The following is a 12,921-nucleotide window of genomic DNA, read 5'->3' on the forward strand; positions in this document are numbered from 1 at the left end:
CATCCCAACCAGTGCCAACGTGTCAAACTTCATGGCGTGGATGCAATACTTCATCAACAAAGAGATGGGCCAGGGACAGAGCACAGAAACCACAGCCACAGGACAAAAGAGGCCAGCTACTGATGTGGAATCAAGACAAGATCCTAAATGGCAGAAGGTAGAAGCCTCAACCTCACCCATCCACACAACGATGACACCATCCGCTAACTACGATGAGTACGTCACCGAGCTTCTCTCCCAATTGGAGAAAGCTAAGGAGGACAGGGAGCTGCTCTCCCAATAGCCATGTAGCAAAGGGAGATCGTAGATCTAAAATAAGAAATGAAGGCTAAGGATGACAGGGAGGAGCACTGGAGATAACAACTAGAGAATGAAACACAAGAGCTAGTGAAGATGCAAAGAGAGCACAAACTCCTGATAGTGCAATACCAGGAGCTCATCACGAAATCTGCTCAGGTTGACGTGCTTGTGGCTGAGATGAATGCCAGAGATGAGGAGAGAAAATAAGACATAAGGGAGTAGCAAGAAGAAATTGAGCACCTGACAGATCAACTCAACTCTGAAAAAGAAGAGCAAGAGAGGCTGGTCAGGGAGTTGCAGGACCAAGAGCAAAAACTCATGATACTAACCCTAAAGCAAGGGGAGAGCATGGGGGAGATGAACAAAAGAGTAGAGGAGTGGGTTGTGTGTAATGAAAAGAGGGTGAAGACACTAGCACAGTGCCTTGCTCTGGTAGAGAAGGAGAAAATCATTGCAGAGAGCAAGGCGGAAGCCGCCCAAGTGGCCTTCGGCGCCCAATTGAAAGCCTTCCTCAACACCATCATGGACCACCCGTTCAGCGCAAGGAGAGTCGTTGGAGGTGATGCAAAGAAAGCTCAGCATCGTACGCAGAGCCTTACATGCTGGATTGCAGATGCCACCCCTACCTACGGAGGTTAGGCTGAGCTTGGACAAGCAACGAAAATACCTATTGCTGGCCAGCCTAATCCCCCAAGAAATCGATGCCCTTGGATTTGAAGAGGAAGCACCACAGGGAGAACGGCAGGGGGAGGAAGCAGAACTTGAAATCGACATGAACCGATTCAGGGAGGATGTAGTCCCACAACCCCCCTCGCCACAGTCTCAAGAGCCACCATAAGAGGACCCATCTATGGAAAGAAAAGCCGTATCTAGGGAAAGACGCAGAAAGTTAGTAGAAGATGCCAGGAAACAGCTGAGAGCCAAACCAGCCATGCTGCCGTCCGCACCCCTCCCACCTTGCTCTAATGATATCCCTGCGGGATTCCACGCAGAACTGGTGTTGTGGGAGATACAAGAACAAGGAAAGGATCCATTCACCTTTAGTTTTCTCCTACCCAACAGTCTGCAGAGGGTCTTCCCACTCAAGGTGATGGATGAGGTGATTACGATCGGTGGGCCGGTTGGGGCAAAGATGGCTAGAAGAGTGAGAAAAAACCCCGACCTCTTGGGGCATAGAAGCGGCTGATTACTAGCAGAACAAATTTTTTGAAGTCCCACACACGATACAGGGCTACAAAAGCCAACCCCTGTGGAGGAGGCAAGTATGCGACATCAGTATGCTCGCCTGGATGGCGTTTTGTAACACCCTGCCATTCAAGTGGAACAACCCTACCTACATGGCATAATCTCAAAGGGTAAAGGTGGATTTTGATGCCACCCTCCACGGGCGGTACGACTTCCCTATTATTTATAACTCTAATGTAGTATCCTTCGAGCATGCCCTTCTCTTTACCTCCGAAAGCCTAGATGATTCTATGACCCGCTTTCTTGCAGATTTCTCCTCATGCCCTGACCCCACCTTTGTAACAACCTGTAATTATCTTAGGTTACTTAAGCTACTCCTTAAGCAGGACCCGACTCCACAAGAGCGCGGCCTACCTCCCCTCTTCTTTGACCCTAACGCTATTGACAGCTGCGCCATGGCTCGTCTTATGATGAGGGCTAGTCTCCTCCCCTCTTTTTGCCTAGCCCTCCTAGAAGATATGAATGACAGCCAATTCACTAGGTGCAATCACCCTTTCCTCTCCACCACTTCTCTTCATGTCCGCATGAATCTGAAAGATTACATGCAAAGTCACCAATTTTTGAGCAAATCCATCCGACCCCCTTCCCCTCCTCATTCCGATGAAGATAATTAGGCATGGCTGTCATTCCACAACTGCAAAAAAAACCCCTCGATCACAGCATTGCATCTAGGGGCCCTCAAATCAAGTGTGTCCAGTGCCCTTGGTCGACTGGCTTCACCCCTAGTTCCCTAGCCCCCTCGCACACCCCACAATCGTTCAGGGCACCTCAAGGGCAGGACATACCTAGGGAGCCTGTCTCGCCTATGGTTAGACATGTCACCCTGACCCACTCCCCCAATCCCCCCTAGCACTTTGCCTTAATTTCAGTGCAATCACTTGTAATCGTGCGATCACAATGTAAAGAATGTCGCATTCGTCTCCACGTGTACTTCTTTCCATCCGAAATGACCTTGCTTACTCCACACGTCATTCGGTGAAACCCGCCCGTAGTCTTCTACCTACGTAATATCTAAGTATGCACATGCACTCACCTAATCTCTACACCAAAGTATACACACAGTTTGGGTCCTCAAGCGCAGGACAATACTCCAGGCTTGCTTAGAGTTCGACCTGTCTCCCAAACTAATCAAAATATGTCTTGTGTACGATAAAGAAGACTAGCACTACCCCTTAGGGAGAGACCACATGAGAGGTTTTTCAATTGCAGGTAGTGAAGATCCAACGAAGGTGTCATTCATTCTTCATCAACACTCGACTCTAAATTCCTATCCTTATCACCCTGTAAGCCTGCCAAGAATCATCATGTACAGAATCCCCAACAAACCGCCACTTGTACTCCATCAGTGCAACCCCCCTAAAGAATATCCCTACCACCAACTCCCATTGCCCTACCACCTACCACTTAACCCACCAATGTGCCCCCAACGACCTTCCTCCCCACCACTACCAACACTCCACCATGGCAACAATCGACATCCTTGCCCCCGTCTTTGGTGCATGCTAACACCTGCTACCTACGATGATGAGTGCCATGGGACTGGCACTTGTCTAGGAGGGGAGTAATGTTAACCCCAATACGAAGAAAGCAAAAGGAAATGAAAAAGACGCAGGGCAAAGGCGGAAAAAAGGTAGCCCGACTAAAGAAAGAAGAGGAGAAAAGGTCAAAAGCGCAAGGGCAATCTTAAAAAGTCCAAGGCAAATGCAAAAGGGGAAAGTTGCATTTTAAAATACAAAGGCGCACCCTGAAATCTTGTAAAAGAGTGCCACGCGGTGGAAAATCCGGAAAGCTAAAACAGAAGACAAAAACAAAGGCCAAGGCAAAGAGAAACGGAAGACAAAGGTGCACAAGAAAAAGCGCAAGTCAAAACTATTGTAAAATAGCACAAGCGCATTATGGTTTAATTCAAGGAGCGCCGGGCTCTCAAGGGTGCAATTTGTAAATGTAGACAGGTGGTGGAAAGGAAGCTAGGGAGAGAGAAGGACAATGGGAAAAAGGACCTAGGCTACGGCCAGCCATGTAAGAAAGGGGAAAAGGGGATGACCGCCCAAAAGGGATTTAGGGTTTTGTATATAAAGTTGAAAAGTGAATGAGAAGCTCATTCTTGTGTGTGGCAAAAAGTAGCTCTCTTCTTCTTCTTCTTCTTCTTCTTCTTGTCTTGCTTGCTTGATCTTGTGCTTGAGAGAGGGAGTATGAGAGTGTGAGGGAGTGAGGGAGTGAGTGTGTGAGGGTGAGGGACCGCGGGGTGTAGAAGCTCTCCATCTTCTCCTCTCTTCTTCTCCTCTCTTCTCTTCTCTTCTCTTGCTCACGGCAATGGAGCTTGGAGCGTGGAGCTTGAGGATGGAGCGTGCTTGAAGCTTGCACTTGGATCGTGGAGCTACCGGAGTGCGCGGGAGAGGAGGTAAATTGAACGGCATGGAGGTAAGATCACTACACCCATAGATATGGATGGCGCGTCGACAATGTGAGAGGTAGCCATTAGTGCTCGGCTTGGAACGCTTGAAGCAATAAGTGGTCCGTGGGTCTTGGTGGTTGAGCGAAGGCTCCCACAAGGTCCACTAGTGCCCAAGGAGCCTTTGACTTCCCAAGAGGATAATGAGCACCACAAGCACAATATTGCTCAAGATAAGGCTGATTGCTCAACAAAGCTAATGACAGAATCGTCTAACAATCACAAGCAAATTCTCCAGTCAATGCCAAGCCTACGTAGGAGTCCCAAATCTCCTACATCCGCTTTTTCCAAACAAACACAAGAAGCACAACAGTGGTTGTCAATGGCAACTGCTCACTCCCAATCTCTATCTCCATCAAGGCTTCCAAATATCCAAGAGGGGGGACATGACACTAGCCGTGTCTCTTGGCTCAAGGATATGCTTGTGTAACCTAATGTGACCGGATCTCAACTCATGCTCGATCTACACAAATGAATGCTCAAAGGGCAACAAAAGACGCGACCACCTCCGATCGCCCTAAGGACCGGATACCGCAATCCACCAATAGTAGCAAGTCCACCGAACTAGCTGCTAGTACTTCAAATCAGGGATCACAGCCCACAGCCCTTGGCCGTGACAATGCCCCTTGCGGAGCATGTCCTTAGTAGTTTACCTGTGAAGGAGGTGTCGCAACCAACTTCATTAATAACTCTAGCACTTCCAAAGAGCCTAAAGCCTGGGCTGGAGGAGTTAGACACATGGGAATTGGCTGAAGAGCTAGACTCCCCCAAAAGGGAGACAGTTGTACCCACGTAACCTGGCAAGGCTATTCTGCAGGCCACGACTAGGTCCCATGAGGACACACTAGAGAAGGGAAATGCTAAGGCCCAACCAAGCACATCAGCGGTCGACCTAGCCCAAGGTCCCGAGCTGTTAGATGCACCTGCACTGACCAAGAAAAAGAGGATAAAACAGCGAAAACAACGACAGTTGCAGGGGGTTGTGGACCCCAAGAACATTGGGACGAAGAGTGCTAGAGAGCTGATGAATAAAGCATCGAGTCCATCCACCACTAATGAGCTCATTGATGCCTCTCCTATTAGCGGTGAAACCTCAGACACATCCGTGTGCTCCGACAAATCAAAGCAGTCGTTACCATGAATGGCTACTTGCAACACTCTATCCACTAACAATAGAACTCGCATTAACAAATCAAGAGTGGATACAACACTATCACAATGGGGTGACAAATTGACACCAGTCACACCCAAGGAGAACCATGACGCAATAACGAAGCCTCAAGAGAAACATGGAAACCCCAAGACCATGAGCAATCCTAGCGTTGACCAATCTTGCTCATATAGGCCTGAACCCCCAGCTATGCTAAAGCCTAGGCAAACTCCTAGAACCTTGGATGAGATAGCAACCAAGCAAGCCCTCGTTGAACATAGAAGTGTCGCAAAATGCTTAACTGAGTTGGATGCTAAGCTCAAGGTGTTCGCACGAGTTTAAGTCCTTGCGAACATGGGCACAATCCCCAAGGAGCAGCTTGGAGATTACTTGCCCTTCCCTTTATCTTGGAAAGAGCAGGAACACCTTGATGAGCACTATAGCAAGCTCCTACACAAACACTTGCGACTCATCTCGGGCGAGGAAGCTGACGAACTGCGCTTAACCGTCACATTCAATGAAGTGCTCTGCCAACCGAATCTCGTAGAAATAGAGCAACTAAAGCGACTATCAGCAGGCCTGAGTCGATTTGAGTAGTGTTGGTGTGAAAACCGCATTGCAATGGCCGAACTAGGGGCTCAGATCATGACAAACTTTGAGGAGCGATTGGCCAATGGCGATCCCAAAGAGACCCAACCTATGTGGCACCAACTTCCCTTCGAGTGTTGACTGCCATTCGGGGCAAGGATGTGGCTGAACCAAGCCAAGAAAACCCTCTGTTTGATAAAGTTCTGGCTGAGGAGGAGTTACATGTCACCAATAGACTCAGACAAGGTTCCATGCTACTTGATGTGGCAAAATATTTATCAGTATTGAGTAAGCCACCACGTGTGCTAGATGCGTGTGCCACACATCAGTACAATCCCGAGTTCTACCATTGGTTTCTATCCTAGTGAAGCGACAAGGGTTCGGACAAATGTATGTACACATATATATACAATGATTTTTGTATCACCGTGTATAGACATTATCAACACACACAAGCCATAACAAGTCAAGCACGCAGACAGACAAGTCGGGGCTGCCAAGCTATGCTAGGCCGGTTCCACGTTCACCAGATCATGCCCGCCTCCAGGCAAAGAGCATGTGCTCCGCATTACCATCATGGTAGCTCTGTCCAACATCCCTAAGGACGTAAGCAAGGCATAGTCTCTCTCTCTCTCTGTACATGACCCCCTCCCTGGCCTATCCTTCCGAGGAGAAGCCTTTCAAACACAAAACCACCAACAACCGATCCAACTCGGCATGAGTCAAGACCTGCTCATAGTTAGCGGCCAGAGGGACACCATTACGAGAGTCCAGCATGTTCTACAACTCCTCTTCTAATCACATACATTTGACAACCCACACCAAGTCACTCCTATGGGAATGCTCTTATCCCATATCAAAGCCTAACTCTTGGATTGCATTTTGCAAGTTTCCAGAAGAAAAACATGGAGAACCACGGTCAGCTAGCGTGCAAGGACGCTCTTCGCACACGTCGAAGCATGCGGCATGCGCCCCTCCACCGGAACGCTATGTGCCCACACTCAAGAGATACACAAAGAAGTGTGGACCTAAATGGCACCACCCCAGACGAAGGCCTAAAGATCCTCGGGCCAAGAAAGTCAGAGCTCGTCTAAGCATGCAACCCGTGGCAACACCAGTTGCACAAATCCCCCACAAGCGCTCAGGCACTAGATGCCCAAGAGCAGAAAAGGCAGCCACAAGGAAGAATCCAACGAGTTGGTTAAAAGCATTTTAGAGCTGGCGGAGGCTCGGGACTATACCATCCACGTCCCGGCCGACATGTGCCCCACCCGACCTCCCGACAATCCCGCACCAGCACCAACCAAGGCGCCCAACCAATCGAACTCGCCCCACCTAATAGAAATTGACTAAGCCTTGCGATGTACGAGCAGCTTGACATGTTTTGTCTTTTTAACAGGTGAAAGGAAAACTCCACACTCATACCTCTTTTGCTGCCCATAGCTAATGTATGCCGACCTTTAACAAGCGATCGCCTATGCGGTGCGATTAACATTATAGTAGTTCAGAAAGTCATGTTTTAACTCAACTGCATCTGTTGAATTACTTAACGGAATCAAGCATGTGCTCTCACGACATGACAAGTGGATGTAGGATAACACAGGTCTTTGTGCAAACATGTTCAACGCGCCTGGATCACTGCAAAACCACAAAAAAGTCACGCGGCTGAACGCGAACTATCACCCTTGCAAGTGCACACATCGCATGAACCCACGCATAGTCAGGGGCTTTCTTGGGTCACGCTCTGTGCTCACGACGGGTGTCACCGCAATCACACCAATACCGCAACAATGGCTCCCCTAAACAACAAGGCTAGGGTAAAATCATCACGATCATATCCATTTCCTGAGCCTCCGAGGGGCTGGACATGTCCCGACACATTGAAAGGCTCATAGCCTCCGCATGTTGCAAAAGTTGTACCATGGCAAAAAAAAAAGAAGAGAATATTTGGAAGGAAAAGTACACAAGCACTCACTTGCAAAAGCACTTAAACACCACATAGAGCACTATCACTACACCTAGGGGTTCTCAAGTTAGGCGTGCCCGATGGCCTCAGTCGGCCAGATCCGCTCCTAGCCCCCTAGCTCTTTTTGCTTCCCCAGTTCATGCTTAGGGCACATCAAGGGCAGAACATACCAAGGGAGCTAACACTCGCCTATGGTTGGACCTGTCACCCTAAGCCACTTGCACCGCACCTCCCTTAACACAAATGGGGTCCTCAAGTGTGGGACATCACCCAGGCTAGCCTATAGTTCCACTAGCACGAGCACACTGCAATACAACAATAAGGTAGACACTCCCCTTAGGAAGAGCACTGCACCTTCTCCTTTCAGGCATCACACAAGCGGCAAACCACCAACTTTGGAGGCCCCCGTCAACCACTCGCTATCCATCCGGCTTCCCTAACAAACATCAGCTTCCACGCGTACCTGAATCTCCATGTGGCCCTTCCCTTTACACCATCATTGCCCAAGTGCCTATCACCCTACAACAAAACAAAAGTGCCATGGGACTAGCACCAGTCTCAGAGGGGGGTAATGTTAACCCCAAGTCGAAATGACAGAAAATGGCAGAAAATGAAGGAAAAAGCGAAAAAAGCATGGAAGAAGGGCAAAGACACGCAGGCGACCTCTAAAAGCTAAGCTGAGACCAAAGGCGCAATTTTAAATGAAAGGCGCCTCAAAAAACCTGGAAAACTCTTGTAAAAGAGCGCCATGCTCCCTCCTGTGCCAATTGTAAAATATTAGACGGGCATAGGCTAGAGGCATAAGGCTAGAAGAGAGAAATGGAAAAATGACCTTGCCACAATGGCCGATCATGTAAAAAAGGGGATGGGTGCCCATGGGATTTTAGGGTTTGTATATAAAGTTCAAAAATTGAATGGAAACTCATTCTTTGGTGTGTGGCTAACAAGAGCTCTCTTCTTCTTCTTCTCTTCTTCTCTTCTTCTTGCTTGTGTGTGCTCTTGAGAGAGGGAGTGTGAGAGTGTGAGGGAGTGAGTGTGTGGGAGTGAGGGCGTGCGGCTATGGAAGATGGAGCTTGGAGATGGAGGAGGCTTGAGGATGCTTGAGCTAGCATCAAGAATCGTGGAGCTACCGAGGTGTACGAGGAAGAAGGCTACTCACATCGGCATCAAGGTAAGCTCACTACACTCGTAGGATCGACGACGCGTTGGCCAGGTGAGAGATAGCCATTAGAGCTTCCTTGAAACACTTGAAGCAATAAGCGGTCCGTAGGTCTTGGCAGTTGAGCGAAGGCTCCCACAACTAGTAAACCACATGTGTGACTATTTGAGCATCTCTTCTGAGGGATAAGGGTTGAGATAGCTAGAGTTCTAGTGCTAAAGAGGGGGATTAAAGAAAAGCTACATTAATAAAGGAACCCTAAATCATGGCACAACATCATCCAAATGAAAGAAACATAGACAATGTTATCATTGCTCAATATGTTTTGCTCGTGTATGAAGGTAGAAGAGCGAGCAACGAGTTGGTTACAAAGCTTCAAGAAGCCATGTGCAATCCGGACATGCAAATGGAGACTTGTAATCACATGCAACAAATGTTGCTTGAATCTCCTATTGGCCAAGAAGAAGGAGATTTGGAGTGGCCCCCTCGTGGGACTCCTAATCCGACTTCTTTATGCTAGGAAGAAGGTCATCATGGATCGAACATTGTGCATGCGGATACCTCGCAACGAAGAGAACAAGAGGACGCTATGCATCCTTTGCTATCTAAGGAGAAGTATGGGAGTGACTCTCCCATTACTTCTAATAGTGATGTGTCTCCGAGACGGCGGCGGGCTAGTAGGAGATCGCCAAGTCATGTAATGAGGAAGCAGTCATCTAATACCCCTACACATAAACCTACAAAGAGGGAGACCAAGGATGAAAGGAAGAAGAGGAGAAAGAAGACTCTATCTTCTCCATCTTCATCATCCTCCTCTTCTGATCATGGATCATCTTCGTCTCCACCATCTTCCACCGATTGTCAAAGATGCGAGATCTAGAGCATGGCAGAGGCGGAAGCTATGGAGGATGGAAGATGAAGTGAGAACTCATGATGACATTGACAAAGAAGACAGCTTTTATTACACAAGTGAATTAGGTTCTAAGATTGAGACTTGGGCTCATAAAGACATTCTTGTGTAGTACTGACAATGACATAGGCACTTGATACAAAGAGACAAGTACTATTGCATTATCATCATATGAAAGTGATAGTCAAGTAGATCATTATATAGAATTGCTTGGTAGCACACTACATCCACTGTGCCTATGGGATCTGTCTCTCTTCCTAGAATGAACTGCATCTCCCTAGCCTAGTTGTTCCATACAAAGGGGCATACATAGGGTGTGATTGGCATATTCTCAACACCCCTCCTCAATCACAAACTGAAAGTACAAAGTGTGTAGAGGCTCTAATGAGAACCACCTACAAAGTGTGGGCATACCAAAGACATGGCAAAACACCAGAGACTGTCGCAGAAAAGGCTAAGTGTGGATACCATAAACATGGTGGACATCCAGAGGCTGTAACAGGGGCCTCACAAAGTGTACAGAGGCTGTAGTACAAGGCTACATGAGGAGTTTTTACAAGCTTATGAAAGGAACATTAAGGCAAGTACAATGCTTTTTAAAACAAAAAATGAGAGACAAGGACCGATAGGCCCTTATGGTCTTTTTCAGCATTTGTTATTTCTTTGTCATCATGAAAAATCTTCTTGTCTTTAATCTTTGGTTCTTCAGCTTTGAATGATAATGTTGGAGCGTAGACGGACCAATGTCGGAATTTTATGCAACAGAGGGAAGTGCAGGGAGTTTAGGAACAATCCTCTAGAAGGAAGAGTGTGGAGATATTTGCTTTGTTTGGGAGATCCAAGGCCTCAAAGGCAGGTAGGTGCAGGTTTGGCTATGGCTGCCAAATAGGGCAGTGAGAAAAAAGAGTAGAAGATGAAGTCTTGAGCTGGACTGAGCTCAAGCTGAGCTAGATGAAAGTGAAATGGAGCTGAAGGAGTAGTGCCATGCCCGTCTAGGCTCTGATACCATGTCAAAGATGTGGGATCTAGAGCATGGCAGAGGCGGAAGCTATGGAAGATGGAAGATGAAGTGAGAACTCATGATGACATTGACAAAGAAGACAAATGCTATTACACAAGTGAATTAGGTTTCAAGATTGAGACTTGGACTCATAAAGACATTCTTGTATAGTACTGACAATGACACAGGCACTTGATACAAAGAGACAAGTACTATTGCATTATCATCATATGAAAGTGATAGTCAAGTACATCATTATATAGGATTGCTTGGTAGTACACTACATCCATTGTGCCTATGGGATCTATCTCTCTTCCTAGAATGAACTGCATCTCCCTAGCCTAGTTGTTCCATACAAAGGGGCATACATAGGGTGTAATTAGCAGATTCTCAACACCAATGATGAGGGATCTGACTCCTCATCAAAGCGATATAAAGGAAGGCGAAAGAGGAGAATTTATGCGGCAATGAAGCAATCACGTAGATATCGAAAGTTTAAAGAAGGAGACAAGAATATCACTTTCTTGACCTACGATGAAACTTTTGGAGCTACGGACAAAGTGTTAGCCTTCATTCAACAATATGATGCGACTTTCGGAGATGAGGGTTTTATGGAATTCTCAAAGCTCCAAAATGTAGCCATGCACTTTCAAAAATCGGCATGCCAATGGTGGGCAAGTTTGCATGCTCAAGGTAGAGTATCAAGGACTTGGAACGCATTGAGAGTTGACATCATGAAGCAGTTCCTCTCAAGCGACACTAAGGACAAGGTCCTTACGGCATGGCGAAGCTTGAAGATGATGCCCAATGAAACTATCCACAAATACATCGACAAGTTTTGGGACTTGCATCTTAAGGCTGCTGTCTTCAAATGAATCCACTTTTCGGAACGAAAGCAACAGTTTTGTGTTGGACTTTCCAAGGAGATGAGTGAGTATGTGAACTCACAAAGGCCTAAGACCATTTCGGCCGTGATTCACCATACTATTGTCTCTTCGCAGATTCACTTTCAACAAGGGGGAAAGAAGTATCCTCGTCCCCCTGAGGTGAAAGAATTGGGTGAGCACAAGGGGAAGGGCGCGTCAACGCCAAATGCTTCCAAGGCTCCTGATTCTAAGAAGGCCAAAACAAAGGAGAAAGGTTACAAGGGCCAAGCAAAGCTTTCTCCTGAGGAGATGGAATAGTACCGCAAAGACAACAATTGTTTCAAATGTGGTCAACAAGGACATGTTTCTCATGTGCGTCCAAAGAGGACGAAGAAGAGTGAAATTCCGAAGGCCTCCGTAGTGGAAGTCTTAAAGGAGGATGGACACTCTAAAGGTTTATCTCTGTCTTATGCATGGGGCAAAGTGTGAGAGCTTGATGCTCTAATCCTCTTTGATCTTGGTTCCACACACAATTTCATCTCTACTAAATTGGCTACTAAATTGGGCATTCATGATTTCAAGATGGGATATACTATCCAAGCCGATGGTGCCTTCAAGGGGCAAGAAGTTTCAGTTACTTCTCTCATAGGGAAACTGCAACTTCACATTCAAGGCTATGTGGATAAGGAAGACTTCTTCATCTCGCCACTCAAACATGAAGATGTGATTCTTGGCACTCCATGATTTGATCGTATGGGTGCTCATATGAAGTTCCCTGATAGAAAAGTACTCTTTAGTTATAGAGGCAAGGATTATGCACTTACATGCAATAGTGCTGGAAGCATTATACCAGTTGTAAATCCATCTTCTTTTGACAAAGTAATAAAGAATTCTATTTCTTGTTACATGGTTTTTGTCAAAGAGTCTGGAGTGAATGCATGTGTTTCAAATGGGTCTAAAGTTGAAACTAAAGAAGAATGGGAGTTGTCCAATTTCTTAAAAGAGTTTCAAGATACATTCACAAATGACATTCCTAGGGAAATGCCTCCCAAAAGAGGAATAGATGATCATAGTATTGATCTAATTCTGGGAAGTTCTCCACCAAATAAGCCTCCTTATAGAGTCTCGCAAGTTTAGCAAGAGGGCATAATGCGGCAGGTGAATGAATTGGTTGAAAAGGGATGATACGGACAAGTTCATCTCCTTTTTGTTTGTCAGTGTTATTAGTACACAAGAAAGATGGCACATACAGGATGTGTGTCGACTATCAACCATTAAACAAGAT

This window comes from Lygodium microphyllum, chromosome 21, assembly GCF_053477565.2.
Source record: "Lygodium microphyllum isolate KBCC chromosome 21, Lygodium_microphyllum_v1.1.10, whole genome shotgun sequence".
In the NCBI taxonomy this organism is placed as follows: Eukaryota; Viridiplantae; Streptophyta; class Polypodiopsida; order Schizaeales; family Lygodiaceae; genus Lygodium; species Lygodium microphyllum.